Here is a 16,940-nt window from a genome sequence, read left to right on the forward strand (position 1 = left end):
AATGGTATAACTGTCTTGGATATAAGTCTAAATAAATGTTTAAGCATAGACAATCCTGCTGGCCAAAAGCCACATACATACAGGTTGAAAATAGATATAATTATTAGGATTGAGCGACTTTTATTTTTATAGGATCGGGTCGGGTTTCACGAAACCCGACTTTCTCAAAAGTCGGGTCGAGTGAAATCGGCCGATCCTATAAAAAAGTCGGGGTCGGGGTCGGCCGAAACACGAAACCCAATGCAGTGCAATGGAATACTATGGTTCCCAGGATCTGAAGGAGAGGAAACTCTCCTTCAGGCCCTGGGATCCATATTAATGTGTAAAATAAAGAATCAAAATAAAAAATATTGATATACTCACCCTCGGACGCGCCCTGGTACTAACCGGCAGCCTTCCTTCCTAAGAATGAGCGCGTGAAGGACCTTAGATGACGTCGCGGCTTGTGATTGGTCGCGTGACTGCCCATGTGACCGCTAACGCGACTAATCACAAGCCGCGACGTCACCGCAGGTCCTTCACGCGCTCATTCTTAGGAAGGAAGGCTGCCGGTTAGTACCAGGGCGCGTCCGAGGGTGAGTATATCAATATTTTTTATTTTGATTCTTTATTTTACACTTAAATATGGATTCCGATACCGATTCCCGATATCGCAAACATATCGGAACTCGGTATCGGAATTCCGATACCAGATTCAGAAGATCGCCGACCTCATGGCCGGCCCCACACAGGGGTCGGGTCGGGTTTCATGAAACCCGACTTTGCGAAAAGTCGGCGACTTCTGAAAATGGCCGACCTGTTTCGCTCAACCCTAATAATTATTAATGTTGATATGGCCCAGCTCGCAGCATGAAATGATTGTTGACTTAGATAGGAGTGTAGATAAATGCTAGCTGCTAATCGCAATTTACAGAGTGCATGACAGAAATACATATGATGGCAGATTTAACCAGAAAAACAAGGTCAAACAGGTCACATGTTCACTGGAAAGGCGAAAAAATTCCTCGTGGGTCAAATTCACCACTCTAGAAAAGCCAGAGACAATTGTGGAGGACTCTATATTTTTCCTTTTTGTGGGAAGGAATATACCTGAATCACTAGAAAACCTAGGTAAGTACGATAACCAGAGAGACAGATGGTGATCTTGCTAGGTAAACCTGGATTGAAGCTTTAAGTCATACCCCAAGCAATATAATGTTTTTCAGGTACAGGTAACCCATACTAAACAGTCCAAGACACTATCCCACTATGGTTAGTCTCTATGCATGAAGAAAATAATAAATGCAGCAAGTAAGAGAGCAAAGCGCTGTGCAGAGCAAAATGCTAATGCCACCATAAGAGTTTATAGATAGCACTGCTCAAAGACCATAATACCTATCACCACAGAGGTCCAGGGGGCTGAAGCCCAACGCGTATCGCCACACAAGTGGCTTCATCAGGAGCAGGTACCGTAATGTGCAGCTGACTACTTTATATACAAGAATATCACATACCCAGATGGAGGAATCCACATCAGCTGTGGGACAACGGCATGTCATGACGATGGCGGATGTGTTGCCGGCGTGCTAAGCGCCGGAAATGACTATAAACCAGGAGGATAAACAAACGAGTACCAAAATGGCCATCGAGGAGATGAATGCGCACGCGCAACCCACACATTCATGAGCGCAATGGAATACAGAGTGGAGTACCAAGATGGCCACAAAAAATCATCATTGCGCAAGTGCTGGTTCGAAACTCTGCCCCCAAAGGGAGGGAGAGTTGCTGAAGAAGATGTCAAAATAACTGCAGCAAAAAACGGCTGCGTGTACTAAATAGAGGAATCTGATGTGGTGCAGTCAGTTACATTAATGGTCATTCATGCAGTATACAATAATGCAATAAGTGTGGTGCCCCAGGAAGGCCCTTTATTAAGATCAAAAGAGCCACGTACGCCAGAGGTAGTCATACCACTTATGTAGATAAGGTGTAGCTAGGTAGCATAGCAAGTAGCTGAAAATTGTATTTACTGCGTAAGAATGGTGTAAATATAACTATATTTATGGAAAAAATGTTTTAGCAGATGTTAGCAGATCGAGCCGGGAGGATAGCAAAATTGTACCTGTGCAGTATATGCACGTATCGACATAAGTATGGTATATGTCATACACACAAACTACACATAAGAACGTTGGCCATAATGGTCTTCAACAGCCGCAAACTATGTTAAACACCACTTACAATATAGAAGCTTACGAGATATACAGAGACTGACCTTTTATGTTATTGGCATGACGGACAGATTGAATACAAAGTATAGCCGACGGTAGATGGAAGCTACCAAACCAATTGTCCAAAAAAGTATATATAGTCGCACTGTCATGCCTGGCTATGGTAAAGGAACGGGTAAATAACCCAAGTCCCCAAGCCCATCCATAACCACTTGCTTATGTGCTATACACGTAGAGAATAGACACACATTCTACACGCAGATGAACAGGCAAGTAAATGTCTCCCACACCCTGGTTCCCCAGGTGCTGCCCGGCTTTCGGTGTCTATTGTTGCTATGGTGATTTCTCTCACCTCGTGTCTTGTGTCCGTGGTTGCCGTAGTTACGCATGCGCCATTAGAGGCGGTGCTTGATGCTGGGATTTACGCGGTCGGGGATGTCACGTGATCGGTCGCGCATCTGTGACGTCATGTTAATGAATTTACATCGGAACTAATGGATAGGCGTATCTTTTGTGTATGTCTTTTTCCATGCGTGTGCACCCTTGCGTTTCCGCATGTGCAATGTGGTTTTGGTCCACACTCCCTTCTTGCCAGATGTCCTGGAATGTGCAATAAAGTATTTTCTAATTTTTCTAATATTTTGATTGGGTATTTCTTTGATCGTGTTTTTTCTGCGGTTTGTTCTCCAGTAAAAATGTAGTACAGTTCTTCTGATTCGTTATGTCACTTTCCCATATTCAGGGCATTGCTGTAGCCTAAGTATCCATGGTCACGACCATTCATATATTGACAGTTACAGTAGTTAGTTGTTAATGGTGGTAGCCATGGATATCTAAGGTACAGTAATGACCTGCACATGGGGTCAACAACATAGCAAATGAGAAGAACTACAGTATGTAACATTTCTAATTGGAGGTATTTGCTAGTATTATTATTATACCTACTCATTTTGGGAAAGGATTTTGGAGAAGGGAAAAGTACAAAATTTAAAAGTGAAAAATAAGAAAATCTAAAGCTATAAAGTCTATTTCTTAACATTTCAGCAGGATGTTAAATGTAAGTTACTCTAAATAATCTTCCCTCTTAAAAAAAAAGTGACATTTCCACAATCTGACATAAAAATATCTGTACAGTTTGCAAATGCTACCTAACCTTTTATTCGCATTATTTGTTTGTGCTGCTGTTGTGAGAACCTTCATCTGGCATGATTTATAATTTGTACTCTAGTGTGTTGTACTCTGCCTCAAGCATTTAGCTTTTACTGTATATATTGCATAAAATAATTTGGATGGTGGACACTAATGTTTTTTTGAATCTGTGTCCTTGGGATAGTTTATAAATTCTTTTCTGCTAGTATGTTGTACTTCACTCCAGCTAGAATTGTGTATTTTGTTAAACTCTACTATTTGTACTGTATAAAGTCCTGCATGGGGAGTCATAAATATCTAAAATACAATCTGTTTTTCATTAGAAAAGAAATGTCTAGTACAGAAAAACGTGAAATCTAAGTACATTTCTATTTTGAATTCTAAGTATAGTATTGTAACTGTCACATAGGGAAAACTGAATGTTTATACCTAGCCTTTACTGTAAAAATGGCTTATGTTAGTGTCAGATAATCTATCTCTATTTTCTATGGGTCTTAAACATTCCCCCTTTTTTATTTTAATAAAGGTGCAAGTGTGGTCTAAAATGAATTAACCCAGGTGTTCTGTTTGGGTATACTATACACTTATAATGTTTTTTGACAGGACCTATTAAAGTCTTTATTTTTAGCTAATTTACCGTATTTTTTTCGAACTATAAGATGCACAGGACCCTAAGATGCAGGTCTAATAGCAGGTAAGAAGGAAAAAAAAAACTGAAGCAAAAAATGTAGTCAATTCTGTACTTAATATCCACTATCATGGTATATGTGGCCCCTCATCCCCATCCTGATACACATGGCCCCTCATCCCTATCCTGGTAAGCATGGCTCCCTCATCCCTATGCTGGTATGCATGGCTCCCTTTTCCCTAGGCTGGTATGCATGGAAATCTATTACACTTACCTACCCGGCGCTCCCTGGCAGCATCCTGCTCTGGTGCCAGCAACTGCTTTATGCTTGTAAGCAGCGCATGGCAGGGACACATGCGCTGCTCAAAAGCAGAGCACAGCTGCTGGAATACTCACCAGGACCATTTATCACAGAAAGCAGTGAGTATTCATTGGTCTTCAGTAGCGCACAATGTCAGCTGGAGCCTTCCTGCTGCTGCCGGCAGTCACGTGTGTTGATACTTAAGAGAAATGAATATTCTGAATATTCATTTCTCTTAAGTATTGACACACATGACCATCGGTAGCAGCATGGACCAGTGTCTGACTCTGTGTGCTGCTGAAGAGCAATGAATACTCACTGCTCTCTGCAATGGAATGTCCCGGAGAGTATTCCGGCAGCTGTACTCTGCTTGTGAGCTGTGAATGACGTCTCTGCCATGCGCTGCTTACAAGCATAAAGCAGTTGCTGGCACCAGAGCAGGTCGTTGCAAGGGAGCGGAGGAAGGTAAATATCATGGTTTGGTTTTTTAATCTTTTCTGATGGGGCCATGCATACCAGGATCGGGATGGGGCCAATCATACAAGAAAAAGGATGGGACCAATCATACCAGGAATGGGATGGGGCCAATCATACCAGAATAAGGATGGGATCACTCATACCAGTAACGGGATGGGACCTATCATACGAGGATGCCAGAAAGAAATGAATATTCATTGCCCTGCACGCACATGGGCGTGGAATGCAGTGAATAGTCATTTCTCGTGGGCAGCGGGCACAGGAACTAGCCACAGCTGCCGGCTCCTATGTCTGTGACCTGCTGCTCTGCCAAAAATGCTCCCCCACGTCCCCACCACAGCCTGGGCCAGTACATCCAGTTTCCTCCAAAATGTGGAGGAAAATGGGGGGTGCGTCTTATAGTCCAAAAAATACGGTAAGTGTTTTATTTGAATACCTGTTGCATTAGTAAACTCTATGTGAACATGCAATACAATTAGACTCACAAGAAAGACATGAATGCCATATGGAACAAAACCTAAATTTTTTTAAGTAAATTCTTATATTTCCCCTTGAAAAAATTTAATTGGATACAATAACCATGTACTCCTAAATATTATCCAGAAACAAAAAAATGGAGTTTGTACACAATAAAAAAAAAAGAAAAAAAAAAGAAAAATGCTATATTAAATTACATACATCTACAATAAAATACAAAAGTTTGAAAAAGAACGAACAAATGACCCTGGTTGCAGCACTTCGGATCCAAGGCATATAAAGAGTAAGTAATTGCCACCATGGAAAGGTAACTTATATATTAAAAAACACACATTTAAGCTTAACCCCTTCACCCCCGGAGCTTTTTTCATTTTTTCGTTTTCGTTTTTCGCTTCCCTTATTTCCAGAGCCATAACTTTTTTATTTTTCCATCAATATGGCCATGTGAGGCTTTTTTTTGCGGGATGAGTTGTACTTTTGAATGATACCATTGGTTTTACCATGTCATGTAACAGAAAACAGGAAAAAAATTCCAAGAGCGATGAAATTGCAAAAAAGAGCAATCTCACACTGGTTTTTTGTTTTGTTTTTTTGGTAGGTTCACTAAATGCTAAAACTAACCTGCCATTATGATTCTCCAGGTCATTACGAGTTCACAGACACTAAACATGTCTAGGCTCTCTTTTATCTAAGTGGTGAAAAAAAATTTCAAAGTTTGCTAAAAAAAAAACAAAAAACAAAAATTGTGCAATTTTCCGATAATGGTAGTGTCTTCATTTTTTGTGTGATCTGGGGTTGGGTGAGGGCTTATTTTTTGTGTGCTAAGCTGACGTTTTTAATGATACTGCATTTTGGTGCAGATACATTCTTTTGATCGCCCATTATTGCATTTTAATGCAATTTTGCGGCAACCAAAAAAAACGTAATTTTGGCATTTCGATTTTTTTTCTTGCTACGCCATTTAGCAATCAGGTAAATCCTTTGTTTTTATTGATAGATTGGGCGATTCTGAATGTGGCGATACCAAATATGTGTAGGTTTGATTTTTTTTCATTGTTTTATTTTGATTGGGATGAAAGGGGGTGATTTGAACTTTTATATATTTTTTATTTTTTTAAACACTTTTTTTTTTAAATTTTGGCACGCTTCAATAGCCTCCATAGGAGGCTAGAAGCACGCACAACTCGATCACCTCTGCTAAATAGAGGTGAAGCACAGATCACCTCTATGTAGCAGAAATGCAGGGTTGCTTTGAATGCCGACCACTGGGTGTAGTATATAGCACAGCCACGTACTATATAACACAGCCCACGTACGATATAACACAGACAGCCACGTAGTATACAGCAGACCCATGTAGTTCATAGCACAGCCACGTAGTATATAGCACAGCCATGTAGTATATAGCAGCCACATAGTATGTAGCAGCCACATAGTATATAGCAGCCACATAGTATATAGCATAGCCACGTGGTATATAGCAGCCACGTAGTATAGATTATTCATTTTGACCACACATATTCTCTCCACTATAGTGTCTCTGGTCCTAAATCTCGCGGTACAAAACCATCCATATACTGTGTATATCCACTGGCAACCAGGGAAAGGACTTGCAGTGCATCTATTGTACCTTCAAAAAGATCCTTCACCTTAAGGGGACTCATGGAATTTTTATTAGTGATTACAGTTGTATATATAGTTGTAAATATTAATTTCACACATTATGCTCTATGTACATAAACACTAATTGTATTTTATATTTACTTGCAGTTTGAGAAAAACCCGGACTTGGGTCGAAACGTCACTTTTTTTCTTATCCTGCTGTATGTGTACATATATTTGAATGTCAAACACATGTGAATAAATACACCACTTTGCAAGCTATAACCCGAGAGAGTGTGGCTGTTTTCTCGCTTATTTGACTGGAACCAGGATGGGCAGGATGGACTACCCGTGACAAAGACACTTCTGAGCAGCAACTGGTGGTGTTGGAGCCCAGGGAATCCAGGAGAAGCAGAGTAGAGGCTGAGGCCTAATTGGAGCAAGTTGAAAGGGAACCTTTAACCCCCAAAGGTGTTTCCAACTAAAAGAGCCTCCTTGTGTGGCACTAATGCTGCACAAGGAAAAGGTGCCTCTTTTCATTATGCTCCTTGTACACGCTGAAGTTAACACTTATAAAATGTGTCCCCTCATACCCTGAAACCGTCCCAGAGGTGGGACTTTCCTTCTTGAAGAGACGCAGCACAACTGTCATTCACACCCCCTTGGTGCCGTGCACCGCCTCCTCAGCATTGTTTTAATCTGTCCCGGAGCCTGCGCTGTTATGTTATCCCTTGGCCATGCACAGTTAGCGCTGCCCGTCTTCAGACATCATTTGTTGTCAGGCTGGCTGCGCCTGTGCGGCTGCCCTGCCAGAGATCCCGCCCCGCCGTGTCTTCTGATTTATTCACACTGCGGGCCTGGGATTCATGGGCATCCACAGTGCATTTCTTCGCTTCTTACTCATCTCCTTCTGCCTTCTTGAGACTGTGCCATGCCAGCTGATCCCAAATTGCATGCCACGGCCGTGACGCCGCACAGTCAGAAGAAGGCGAAAGGAGATGAGTGAGAGGCGAAGATATGCACTGCGCATGCCAATGAATCACAGCCCCGCAGTGTCAATATATCTGAAGACACTGCGGGGCATGATCTCGGGCAGGGCGGCCGCACTGGAGCAGCCAGCCTGACAACAAATGATGTCTGAAGACGGGCAGCGCTAACTGCACAGGGCCAAGGGACAACATAACAGCGCAGGCTCCGAGACAGATTCAAACAATGCTGAGGAGGCGGCGCACGGTGCCATTGGGGTGTGAATGACAGCTGTGTCTCATTAAAAAGGAAAGTCCAGCCTTAGGGACGGTTTCAGGGTATGAGGGGACCTTTTCCTTGTGCAGCATTAGTGCCGCACAAGGTGGCTCTTTTAGTTGCAAACACCTTTAGGGGGGACAGGTTCCCTTTAATATCTGTTGTTGTGTCAGCGTGGTGGTCGCAGTACACATTGCCGGCTACACAGCAGGGGAACAGCAGATGTTACTGAACCCCACTGACACAGTGGTGAATGTTTTTCACTGTGCAGCAAGCACTTCTGAGCACCAAATGGCGGTGTTAGAGCCCAGGGAATCTAGGAGGAGCAGAGTGTAGGCCGAGGCCTACACTGGAGGCAGTTTAATATATGTTGTTGTGTCTGCGTGCTGGTCGCAGGACACATTGCCGGCTACACAGCAGGAGAACAGCTGGCATTACTGAACCCCACTGACACATGAGCGAGTGTTTTTCTCTGTTCAACCAGCACTTCCGAGCACCAACTGGCGGTATTGGAGCCCAGGGAATTCAGGAGGAGCAGAGTGTAGGCTGAGGCCTGCACTGGAGGCAGTTTTATATCAGTTGTTGCGTCTGCGTGGCGGTCGCAGGACACATTGCCGGCAACACAGCAGAAGAACAGCTGGAGTTACTGAACCCCACTGACACATGAGCGAGTGTTTTTCTCTGTGCAGCCAGCACTTCCGAGCACCAACTGGCGGTATTGGAGCCCAGGGAATCCAGGAAAAGCAGAGTGTAGGCCGAGGCCTGCACTGGAGGCTGTTTTATATCAGTTGTTGTGTCTGCGTGGCGGTCGCAGGACACATTGTTGACTACACAGCAGGGGAACAGCTGACATTACGGAACCCCACTGACACATGAGCGAGTGTTTTTCTCTGTGCAGCCAGCACTTCTGAGCACCAACTGGTGGCATTGGAGCCCAGGGAATCCAGTAGGAGCATAGTGTAGGCCGAGGCCTGCACTGAAGGCAGTTTAATATCTGTTGTTGTGTCAGTGTGGCGGTCGCAGGACACGTTGCCGGTTACACAGCAGGGGAACAGCTGAAGTTACTGAACTCCACTGACACAGTGGCGAGTGTTTTTCTCTGTGCAGCCAGCACTTCCGAGCACCAACTGGCAGTATTGGAGCCCAGGGAATCCAGGAGGAGCAGAGTGTAGGACAAGGCCTGCACTGGAGGCAGTTTAATATTAGTTTGTGTGTCTGCATGGCGGTCGCAGGACACATTGCCGGCCACACAGCAGGGGAACAGCTGACATTACTGAACCCCACTGTGGCAGAGCTCCCTCCTGTGGTCACAAGTGGTACTTCGGCTGATTCTCTCTGGGAGCTTCCGTTTGTGGAGGAAAGTGGTACTGCGGCTTCTGAGTTTCCTCCCTCAGGTGATCTGGTGAGGTCGTTAGCTGCTTCTCTACTTAACTCCACCTAATGCTTTGATCCATGCTTCCTGTCAATGTTCCAGTGTTGGACTTGTTTTTCCCTGGATCATTCCTGTGGCCTGCTGCTCTGCATAGCTAAGTTCTTCATTGCTATTTGTTTGCTATTTTTTCTGTCCAGCTTGTCTAATTGTTTTGCTGGAAGCTCTGGGACGCAAAGGGTATACCTCCGTGCCGTTAGTTCGGTACGGAGGGTCTTTTTGCCCCCTTTGCGTGGTTTTCTTTAGGGTTTTGTGTAGACCGCAAAGTTATCTTTCCTATCCTCGCTCTGTTAAGAAAGTCGGGCCTCACTTTGCTGAATCTGTTTCATCCCTACGTTTGTCTTTTCATCTTAACTCACAGTCATTATATGTGGGGGGCTGCCTTTTCCTTTGGGGTATTTCTCTGAGGCAAGGTAGGCTTATTTTCTATCTTCAGGCTAGTTAGTTTCTCAGGCTGTGCCGAGTTGCATAGGCAGAGTTAGGCGCAATCCACGGCTGCCTCTAGTGTTGTTTGGAGAGGATTAGGGATTGCGGTCTGCAGAGTTCCCACGTCTCAGAGCTCGTTCTATTATTTTGGGTTATTGTCAGATCACTGTATGTGCTCTGACCGCTATGTCCATTGTGATACTGAATTGCCTATCATAACAGTACAGGAAGCCAAAAGTGCTAATGATTCTCAATAGAGGGAAAAAAGAAGTTCTGAGACCATTTTTTTTTCTTTGCACTGTGTTTTGCCTTTTTTTTCCCCTAGACATTTGGGTGGTTCAGGACACAGGTGTAGCAATGGACATTAAAGGTCTGTCTTCATGTGTGGATCAGCTCACGGCAAGAGTTCAAAATATTCAAGATTTTGTGGTTCAGAATTCTTTGTTAGAACCGAGAATTCCTATTCCAGATTTGTTTTTTGGAGATAGAACTAAATTTCTGAGTTTCAAAAATAATTGTAAATTATTTCTGGCTTTGAAACCTCGCTCCTCTGGTGACCCAGTTCAACAGGTTAGGATCGTCATTTCTTTTTTGCGTGGCGACCCTCAGGATTGGGCCTTTTCTCTTGCGTCAGGAGATCCTGCATTAAGTAATATCGATGCGTTTTTCCTGGCGCTTGGATTGCTGTACGATTAGCCTAATTCAGTGGATCAGGCAGAAAAAAATTTGCTGGCTCTGTGTCAGGGTCAGGATGAGATAGAGGTATATTGCCAGAAATTTAGAAAGTGGTCCGTGCTCACTCAATGGAATGAATCTGCGCTGGCAGCTATATTCAGAAAGGGTCTCTCTGAAGCCCTTAAGGATGTCATGGTGGGATTTCCTATGCCTGCTGGTTTGAATGAGTCTATGTCTTTGGCCATTCAGATCGGTCGACGCTTGCGTGAGCGTAAATCTGTGCACCATTTGGCGGTATTACCTGAGATTAAACCTGAGCCTATGCAGTGCGATAGGACTATGACCAGAGTTGAACGGCAATGACACAGACGTCTGAATGGGCTGTGTTTCTACTGTGGTGATTCCACTCATGCTATCTCTGATTGTCCTAAGCGCACTAAGCGGTTCGCTAGGTCTGCCACCATTGGTACAGTACAGTCTAAGTTCCTTCTGTCCGTTACCTTGATCTGCTCTTTGTCATCGTATTCTGTCATGGCGTTTGTGGATTCAGGCGCTGCCCTAAATTTGATGGACTAGGAATATGCTAAGCATTGTGGGTTTTTCTTGGAGCCCTTGCAGTGTCCTATTCCATTGAGAGGAATTGATGCTACGCCTTTGGCCAAGAATAAGCCTCAATACTGGACCCAGCTGACCATGTGCATGGCTCCTGCACATCAGGAGGTTATTCGCTTTCTGGTGTTGCATAATCTGCATGATGTGGTCGTGTTGGGGTTGCCATGGCTACAAGCCCATAATCCAGTATTGGATTGGAAATCCATGTCGGTGTCCAGCTGGGGTTGTCAGGGGGTACATGGTGATGTTCCATTTCTGTCAATTTCGTCATCCACCCCTTCTGAGGTTCCAGAGTTCTTGTCTGATTACCGGGATGTATTTGATGAGCCCAAGTCCGATACCCTACCTCCGCATAGGGATTGTGATTGTGCTATCAATTTGATTCCTGGTAGTAAATTCCCAAAAGGTCGACTGTTTAATTTATCCGTGCCTGAGCACACCGCTATGCGCAGTTATGTGAAGGAATCCCTGGAGAAGAGGCATATTCGCCCGTCATCGTCGCCATTAGGAGCAGGGTTCTTTTTTGTAGCCAAGAAGGATGGTTCGCTGAGACCTTGTATAGATTACCGCCTTCTTAATAAGATCACTGTTAAATTTCAGTACCCCTTGCCAATGTTATCTGATTTGTTTGCTCAGATTAAGGGGGCTAGTTGGTTCACCAAGATAGATCTTCGTGGTGCGTATAATCTGGTGCGAATCAGGCGAGGCGATGAATGGAAAACTGCATTTAATATGCCCGAGGGTCATTTTGAGTATCTAGTGATGCCATTCGGACTTGCCAATGCTCCATCAGTGTTTCAGTCCTTTATGCATGACATCTTCCGAGAGTACCTGGATAAATTCCTGATTGTGTACTTGGATGACATTTTGATCTTCTCGGATGATTGGGAGTCTCATGTGAAGCAGGTCAGAACGGTTTTTCAGGTCCTGCGTGCTAATTCTTTGTTTGTGAAGGGATCAAAGTGTCTCTTTGGTGTGCAGAAGGTTTCATTTTTGGGGTTCATCTTTTCCCCTTCTACTATCGAGATGGATCCTGTTAAGGTCCAGGCCATCCATGATTGGACTCAGCCGACATCTCTGAAAAGTCTGCAAAAGTTCCTGGGCTTTGCTAATTTTTATCGTCGCTTCATCTGCAATTTTTCTAGTATTGCCAAACCATTGACCGATTTGACCAAGAAGGGTGCTGATTTGGTCAATTGGTCTTCAGCTGCTGTGGAAGCTTTTCAAGAGTTGAAGCGTCGTTTTTCTTCTGCCCCTGTGTTGTGTCAACCAGATGTTTCTCTTCCGTTCCAGGTCGAGGTTGATGCTTCTGAGATTGGAGCAGGGGCTGTTTTGTCGCAGAGAGGTTCTGATTGCTCAGCGATGAAACCATGCACTTTTTTTTCCAGGAAGTTTTCGCCTGCTGAGTGAAATTATGATGTGGGCAACCGAGAGTTGCTGGCCATGAAGTGGGCATTCGAGGAGTGGCGTCATTGGCTTGAAGGAGCTAAGCATCGCGTGGTGGTATTGACTGATCATAAGAACTTGACTTATCTCGAGTCTGCTAAGCGTTTGAATCCTAGACAGGCTCGTTGGTCGCTGTTTTTTGCCCGTTTTGACTTTGTGATTTCATACCTTCCGGGCTCTAAAAATGTGAAGGCAGATGCTCTGTCTAGGAGTTTTGTGCCCGACTCTCCGGGTTTATCTGAGCCGGCGGGTATCCTCAAGGAAGGAGTAATTGTGTCTGCCATCTCCCCTGATTTGCGGCGGGTGCTGCAAAAATTTCAGGCTAATAAACCTGATCGTTGTCCAGCGGAGAAACTGTTTGTCCCTGATAGGTGGACGAATAAAGTTATCTCTGAGGTTCATTGTTCGGTGTTGGCTGGTCATCCTGGAATCTTTGGTACCAGAGAGTTAGTGGCTAGATCCTTTTGGTGGCCATCTCTGTCACGGGATGTGCGTACTTTTGTGCAGTCCTGTGGGATTTGTGCTCGGGCTAAGCCCTGCTGTTCTCGTGCCAGTGGGTTGCTTTTGCCCTTGCCGGTCCCGAAGAGGCCTTGGACACATATCTCTATGGATTTTATTTCAGATCTTCCCGTTTCTCAAAAGATGTCAGTCATTTGGGTGGTCTGCGATCGCTTTTCTAAGATGGTCCATCTGGTACCATTGTCTAAATTGCCTTCCTCCTCTGATTTGGTGCCATTGTTCTTCCAGCATGTGGTTTGTTTGCATGGCATTCCAGAGAATATCGTTTCTGACAGAGGTTCCCAGTTTGTTTCGAGGTTTTGGCGAGCCTTTTGTGGTAGGATGGGCATTGACTTGTCTTTTTCCTCGGCTTTCCATCCTCAGACTAATGGCCAGACTGAACGAACCAATCAGACCTTGTAAACCTATCTGAGATGCTTTGTTTCTGCCGATCAGGATGACTGGGTGTCCTTTTTGCCTTTGGCTGAGTTCGCCCTTAATAATCGGGCCAGCTCGGCTACCTTGGTTTCGCCATTTTTCTGCAATTCTGGGTTCCATCCTCGTTTCTCTTCAGGACAGGTTGAGTCTTCGGACTGTCCTGGTGTGGATACTGTGGTGGACAGGTTGCAGCAGATTTGGACTCATTTAGTGGACAATTTGACCTTGTCCCAGGAGAAGGCTCAACGTTTCGCTAATCGCAGACGCCGTGTGGGTCCCCGACTTCGTGTTGGGGATCTGGTTTGGTTATCTTCTCGTCATATTCCTATGAAGGTTTCCTCTCCTAAGTTTAAACCTCGTTTCATTGGTCCGTATAGGATTTCTGAGGTTCTTAATCCTGTGTCTTTTCGTCTGACCCTCCCAGATTCTTTTTCCATACATAACGTATTCCATAGGTCATTGTTGCGGAGATACGTGGCACCTATGGTTCCATCTGTTGACCCTCCTGCTCCGGTTTTGGTGGAGGGGGAATTGGAGTATATTGTGGAGAAGATTTTGGATTCTCGTGTTTCAAGACGGAAACTCCAGTATCTGGTTAAATGGAAGGGGTATGCTCAGGAAGATAATTCCTGGGTTTTTGCCTCTGATGTCCATGCTCCCGATCTTGTTCGTACCTTTCATGTGGCTCATCCTGGTCGGCCTGGGGGCTCTGGTGAGGGTTTGGTGACCCCTCCTCAAGGGGGGGGTACTGTTGTGAATTCTGTGGCAGAGCTCCCTCCTGTGGTCACAAGTGGTACTTCGGCTGATTCTCTCTGGGAGCTTCCGTTTGTGGAGGAAAGTGGTACTGCGGCTTCTGAGTTTCCTCCCTCAGGTGATCTGGTGAGGTCGTTAGGTGCTTCTCTACTTAACTCCACCTAATGCTTTGATCCATGCTTCCTGTCAATGTTCCAGTGTTGGACTTGCTTTTCCCTGGATCATTCCTGTGGCCTGCTGCTCTGCATAGCTAAGTTCTTCATTGCTATTTGTTTGCTATTTTTTCTGTCCAGCTTGTCTAATTGTTTTGCTGAAAGCTCTGGGACGCAAAGGGTATACCTCCGTGCCATTAGTTCAGTACGGAGGGTCTTTTTGCCCCCTTTGCGTGGTTTTCTTTAGGGTTTTGTGTAGACCGCAAAGTTATCTTTCCTATCCTCGCTCTGTTAAGAAAGTCGGGCCTCACTTTGCCGAATCTGTTTCATCCCTACGTTTGTCTTTTCATCTTATCTCACAGTCATTATATGTGGGGGGCTGCCTTTTCCTTTGGGGTATTTCTCTGAGGCAAGGTAGGCTCATTTTCTATCTTCAGGCTAGTTAGTTTCTCAGGCTGTGCCGAGTTGCATAGGCAGAGTTAGGCGCAATCCACGGCTGCCTCTAGTGTTGTTTGGAGAGGATTAGGGATTGCGGTCTGCAGAGTTCCCACGTCTCAGAGCTCGTTCTATTATTTTGGGTTATTGTCAGATCACTGTATGTGCTCTGACCGCTATGTCCATTGTGATACTGAATTGCCTATCATAACAGGCGGCGCCTGGTGCCAAGGGGGTAGGAATGACGGCTGCATTGCGTTTCATTAGAAAGGAAAGTTCCACCTCCGGGCCGTGTTAAATTCAGCGCGTGCAAGGAGCATAACTAAAATAGCCACCTTTTCTTTGTGCAGCATTACTGCTGCACAAGGTGGCTCTTTCAGATACAACTGTCTGGGGGGATGGGACAGGTTCCCTTTAATTTCAGTTGTAGTGTCAGCGTGGCGGTCGCAGGACACATTGCCGGCTACACAGCAGGAGAGCAGCTGTCGTTACTGAACCCCAATAACACAGGAGCGAGTGTTTTTCTCTGTGCAGACAGCACTTCTGGGCAACAATTGGTGGTGTTGAAGCCCAGGGAAAGCAGGAGGAGCAGACTTTAGTTTTTGTCGCACACACAGCAGGGGAACAGCTGGCGTTACTGAACCCCAATAACAGAGGAGCAACTGTTGACTGTGCAGACAGCACTTCCGGGCAACAACTGGCAGTGTTGAAGCCCAGGGAAAGCAGGAGGAGCAGACTTTAGTTTTTGCCACACACACAGCAGGGGAAGAGCTGGCATTACTGAACCTCAATAACAGAGGAGCAAGTGTGTTTCTATGTGCAGACAGCACTTCCAGGCAACAACTGGCGGTGTTGGAGCCCAGGGAATGCAGGAGAAGCAGACTTTAGTTTTTGCCACACACACAGCAGGGGAGCTGCTGGCATTACTGAACCCCAATAACACGGCAGCAAGTGTTGACTGTGCAGACAGCACTTCCGGGCAACAACTGGCAGTGTTGAAGCCCAGGGAAAGCAGGAGGAGCAGACTTTAGTTTTTGCCACACACACAGCAGGTGAGCAGCTGGCGCTACTGAACCCCAATAACAGAGGAGCAACTGTTGACTGTGCAGACAGCACTTCTGGGCAACAACTGGCGGTGTTGAAGCCCAGGGAACGCAAGAGGAGCAGACTTTATTTTTTGCCACACTCACAGCAGGGGAGCAGCTGGCGTTACTGAACCCCAATAACATGGCAGCAACTGTTGACTGTGCAGACAGCACTTTTGGGCAACAACTGGCGGTGTTGAAGCCCAGGGAAAGCAGGAGGAGCAGACTTTAGTTTTTGCCGCACACACAGCAGGGGAGCAGCTGGCGCTACTGAACCCCAATAACACGGTAGCAAGTGTTGACAGTGCAGACAGCACTTCCAGGCAACGACTGGCGGTGTTGAAGCCCAGGGAAGCAGGAGGAGCAGAGTGTAGGCCGAGGGCTAATTGGAGCAAGTTGAAAGGGAACCTTTAACCCCACCAGGCGTTTGTAACTGAAAGAGCCTCCTTGTGCAGCAGTAATGCTACAAAAGGAAAAGGTGGCTCTTTTAATTATGCTCCTTGCAAACGCAGAACTAAACACTTCTAAAATGTGTCCCCTGATACCGTGAAACCGTCCCGGAGGTGCGACTTTCCTTCGTAATGACACACAGCACAGCCGTCATCCTTACCCCCTTGGCACAGGGCGCCGCTTCCTCTGCATTGTTTGAATCTGTCCCGTAGTCTGCGCTGTTTGGTGTCAGGCTGACTGCACCTGTGCGGCCACGCTGCCCGAGATCCCGCCTCGCAGTGTCTTCTGATTTAAACACACTGCGGGCCTGAGATTCATGGGCATGCGCAGTGCATATCTTCGCCTCTCACTCACCTCCTTCTGGCTTCTTGCGGCGTCACGGCCTTGGCATGCTATTAGGGATCAGCTGACGGCGCACAGTCTGAAGAAGGCGGAGGGAGATGAGTGAGAGCCTG

The sequence above is a fragment of the Ranitomeya imitator genome, chromosome 5 (assembly GCF_032444005.1).
Source record: "Ranitomeya imitator isolate aRanImi1 chromosome 5, aRanImi1.pri, whole genome shotgun sequence".
In the NCBI taxonomy this organism is placed as follows: Eukaryota; Metazoa; Chordata; class Amphibia; order Anura; family Dendrobatidae; genus Ranitomeya; species Ranitomeya imitator.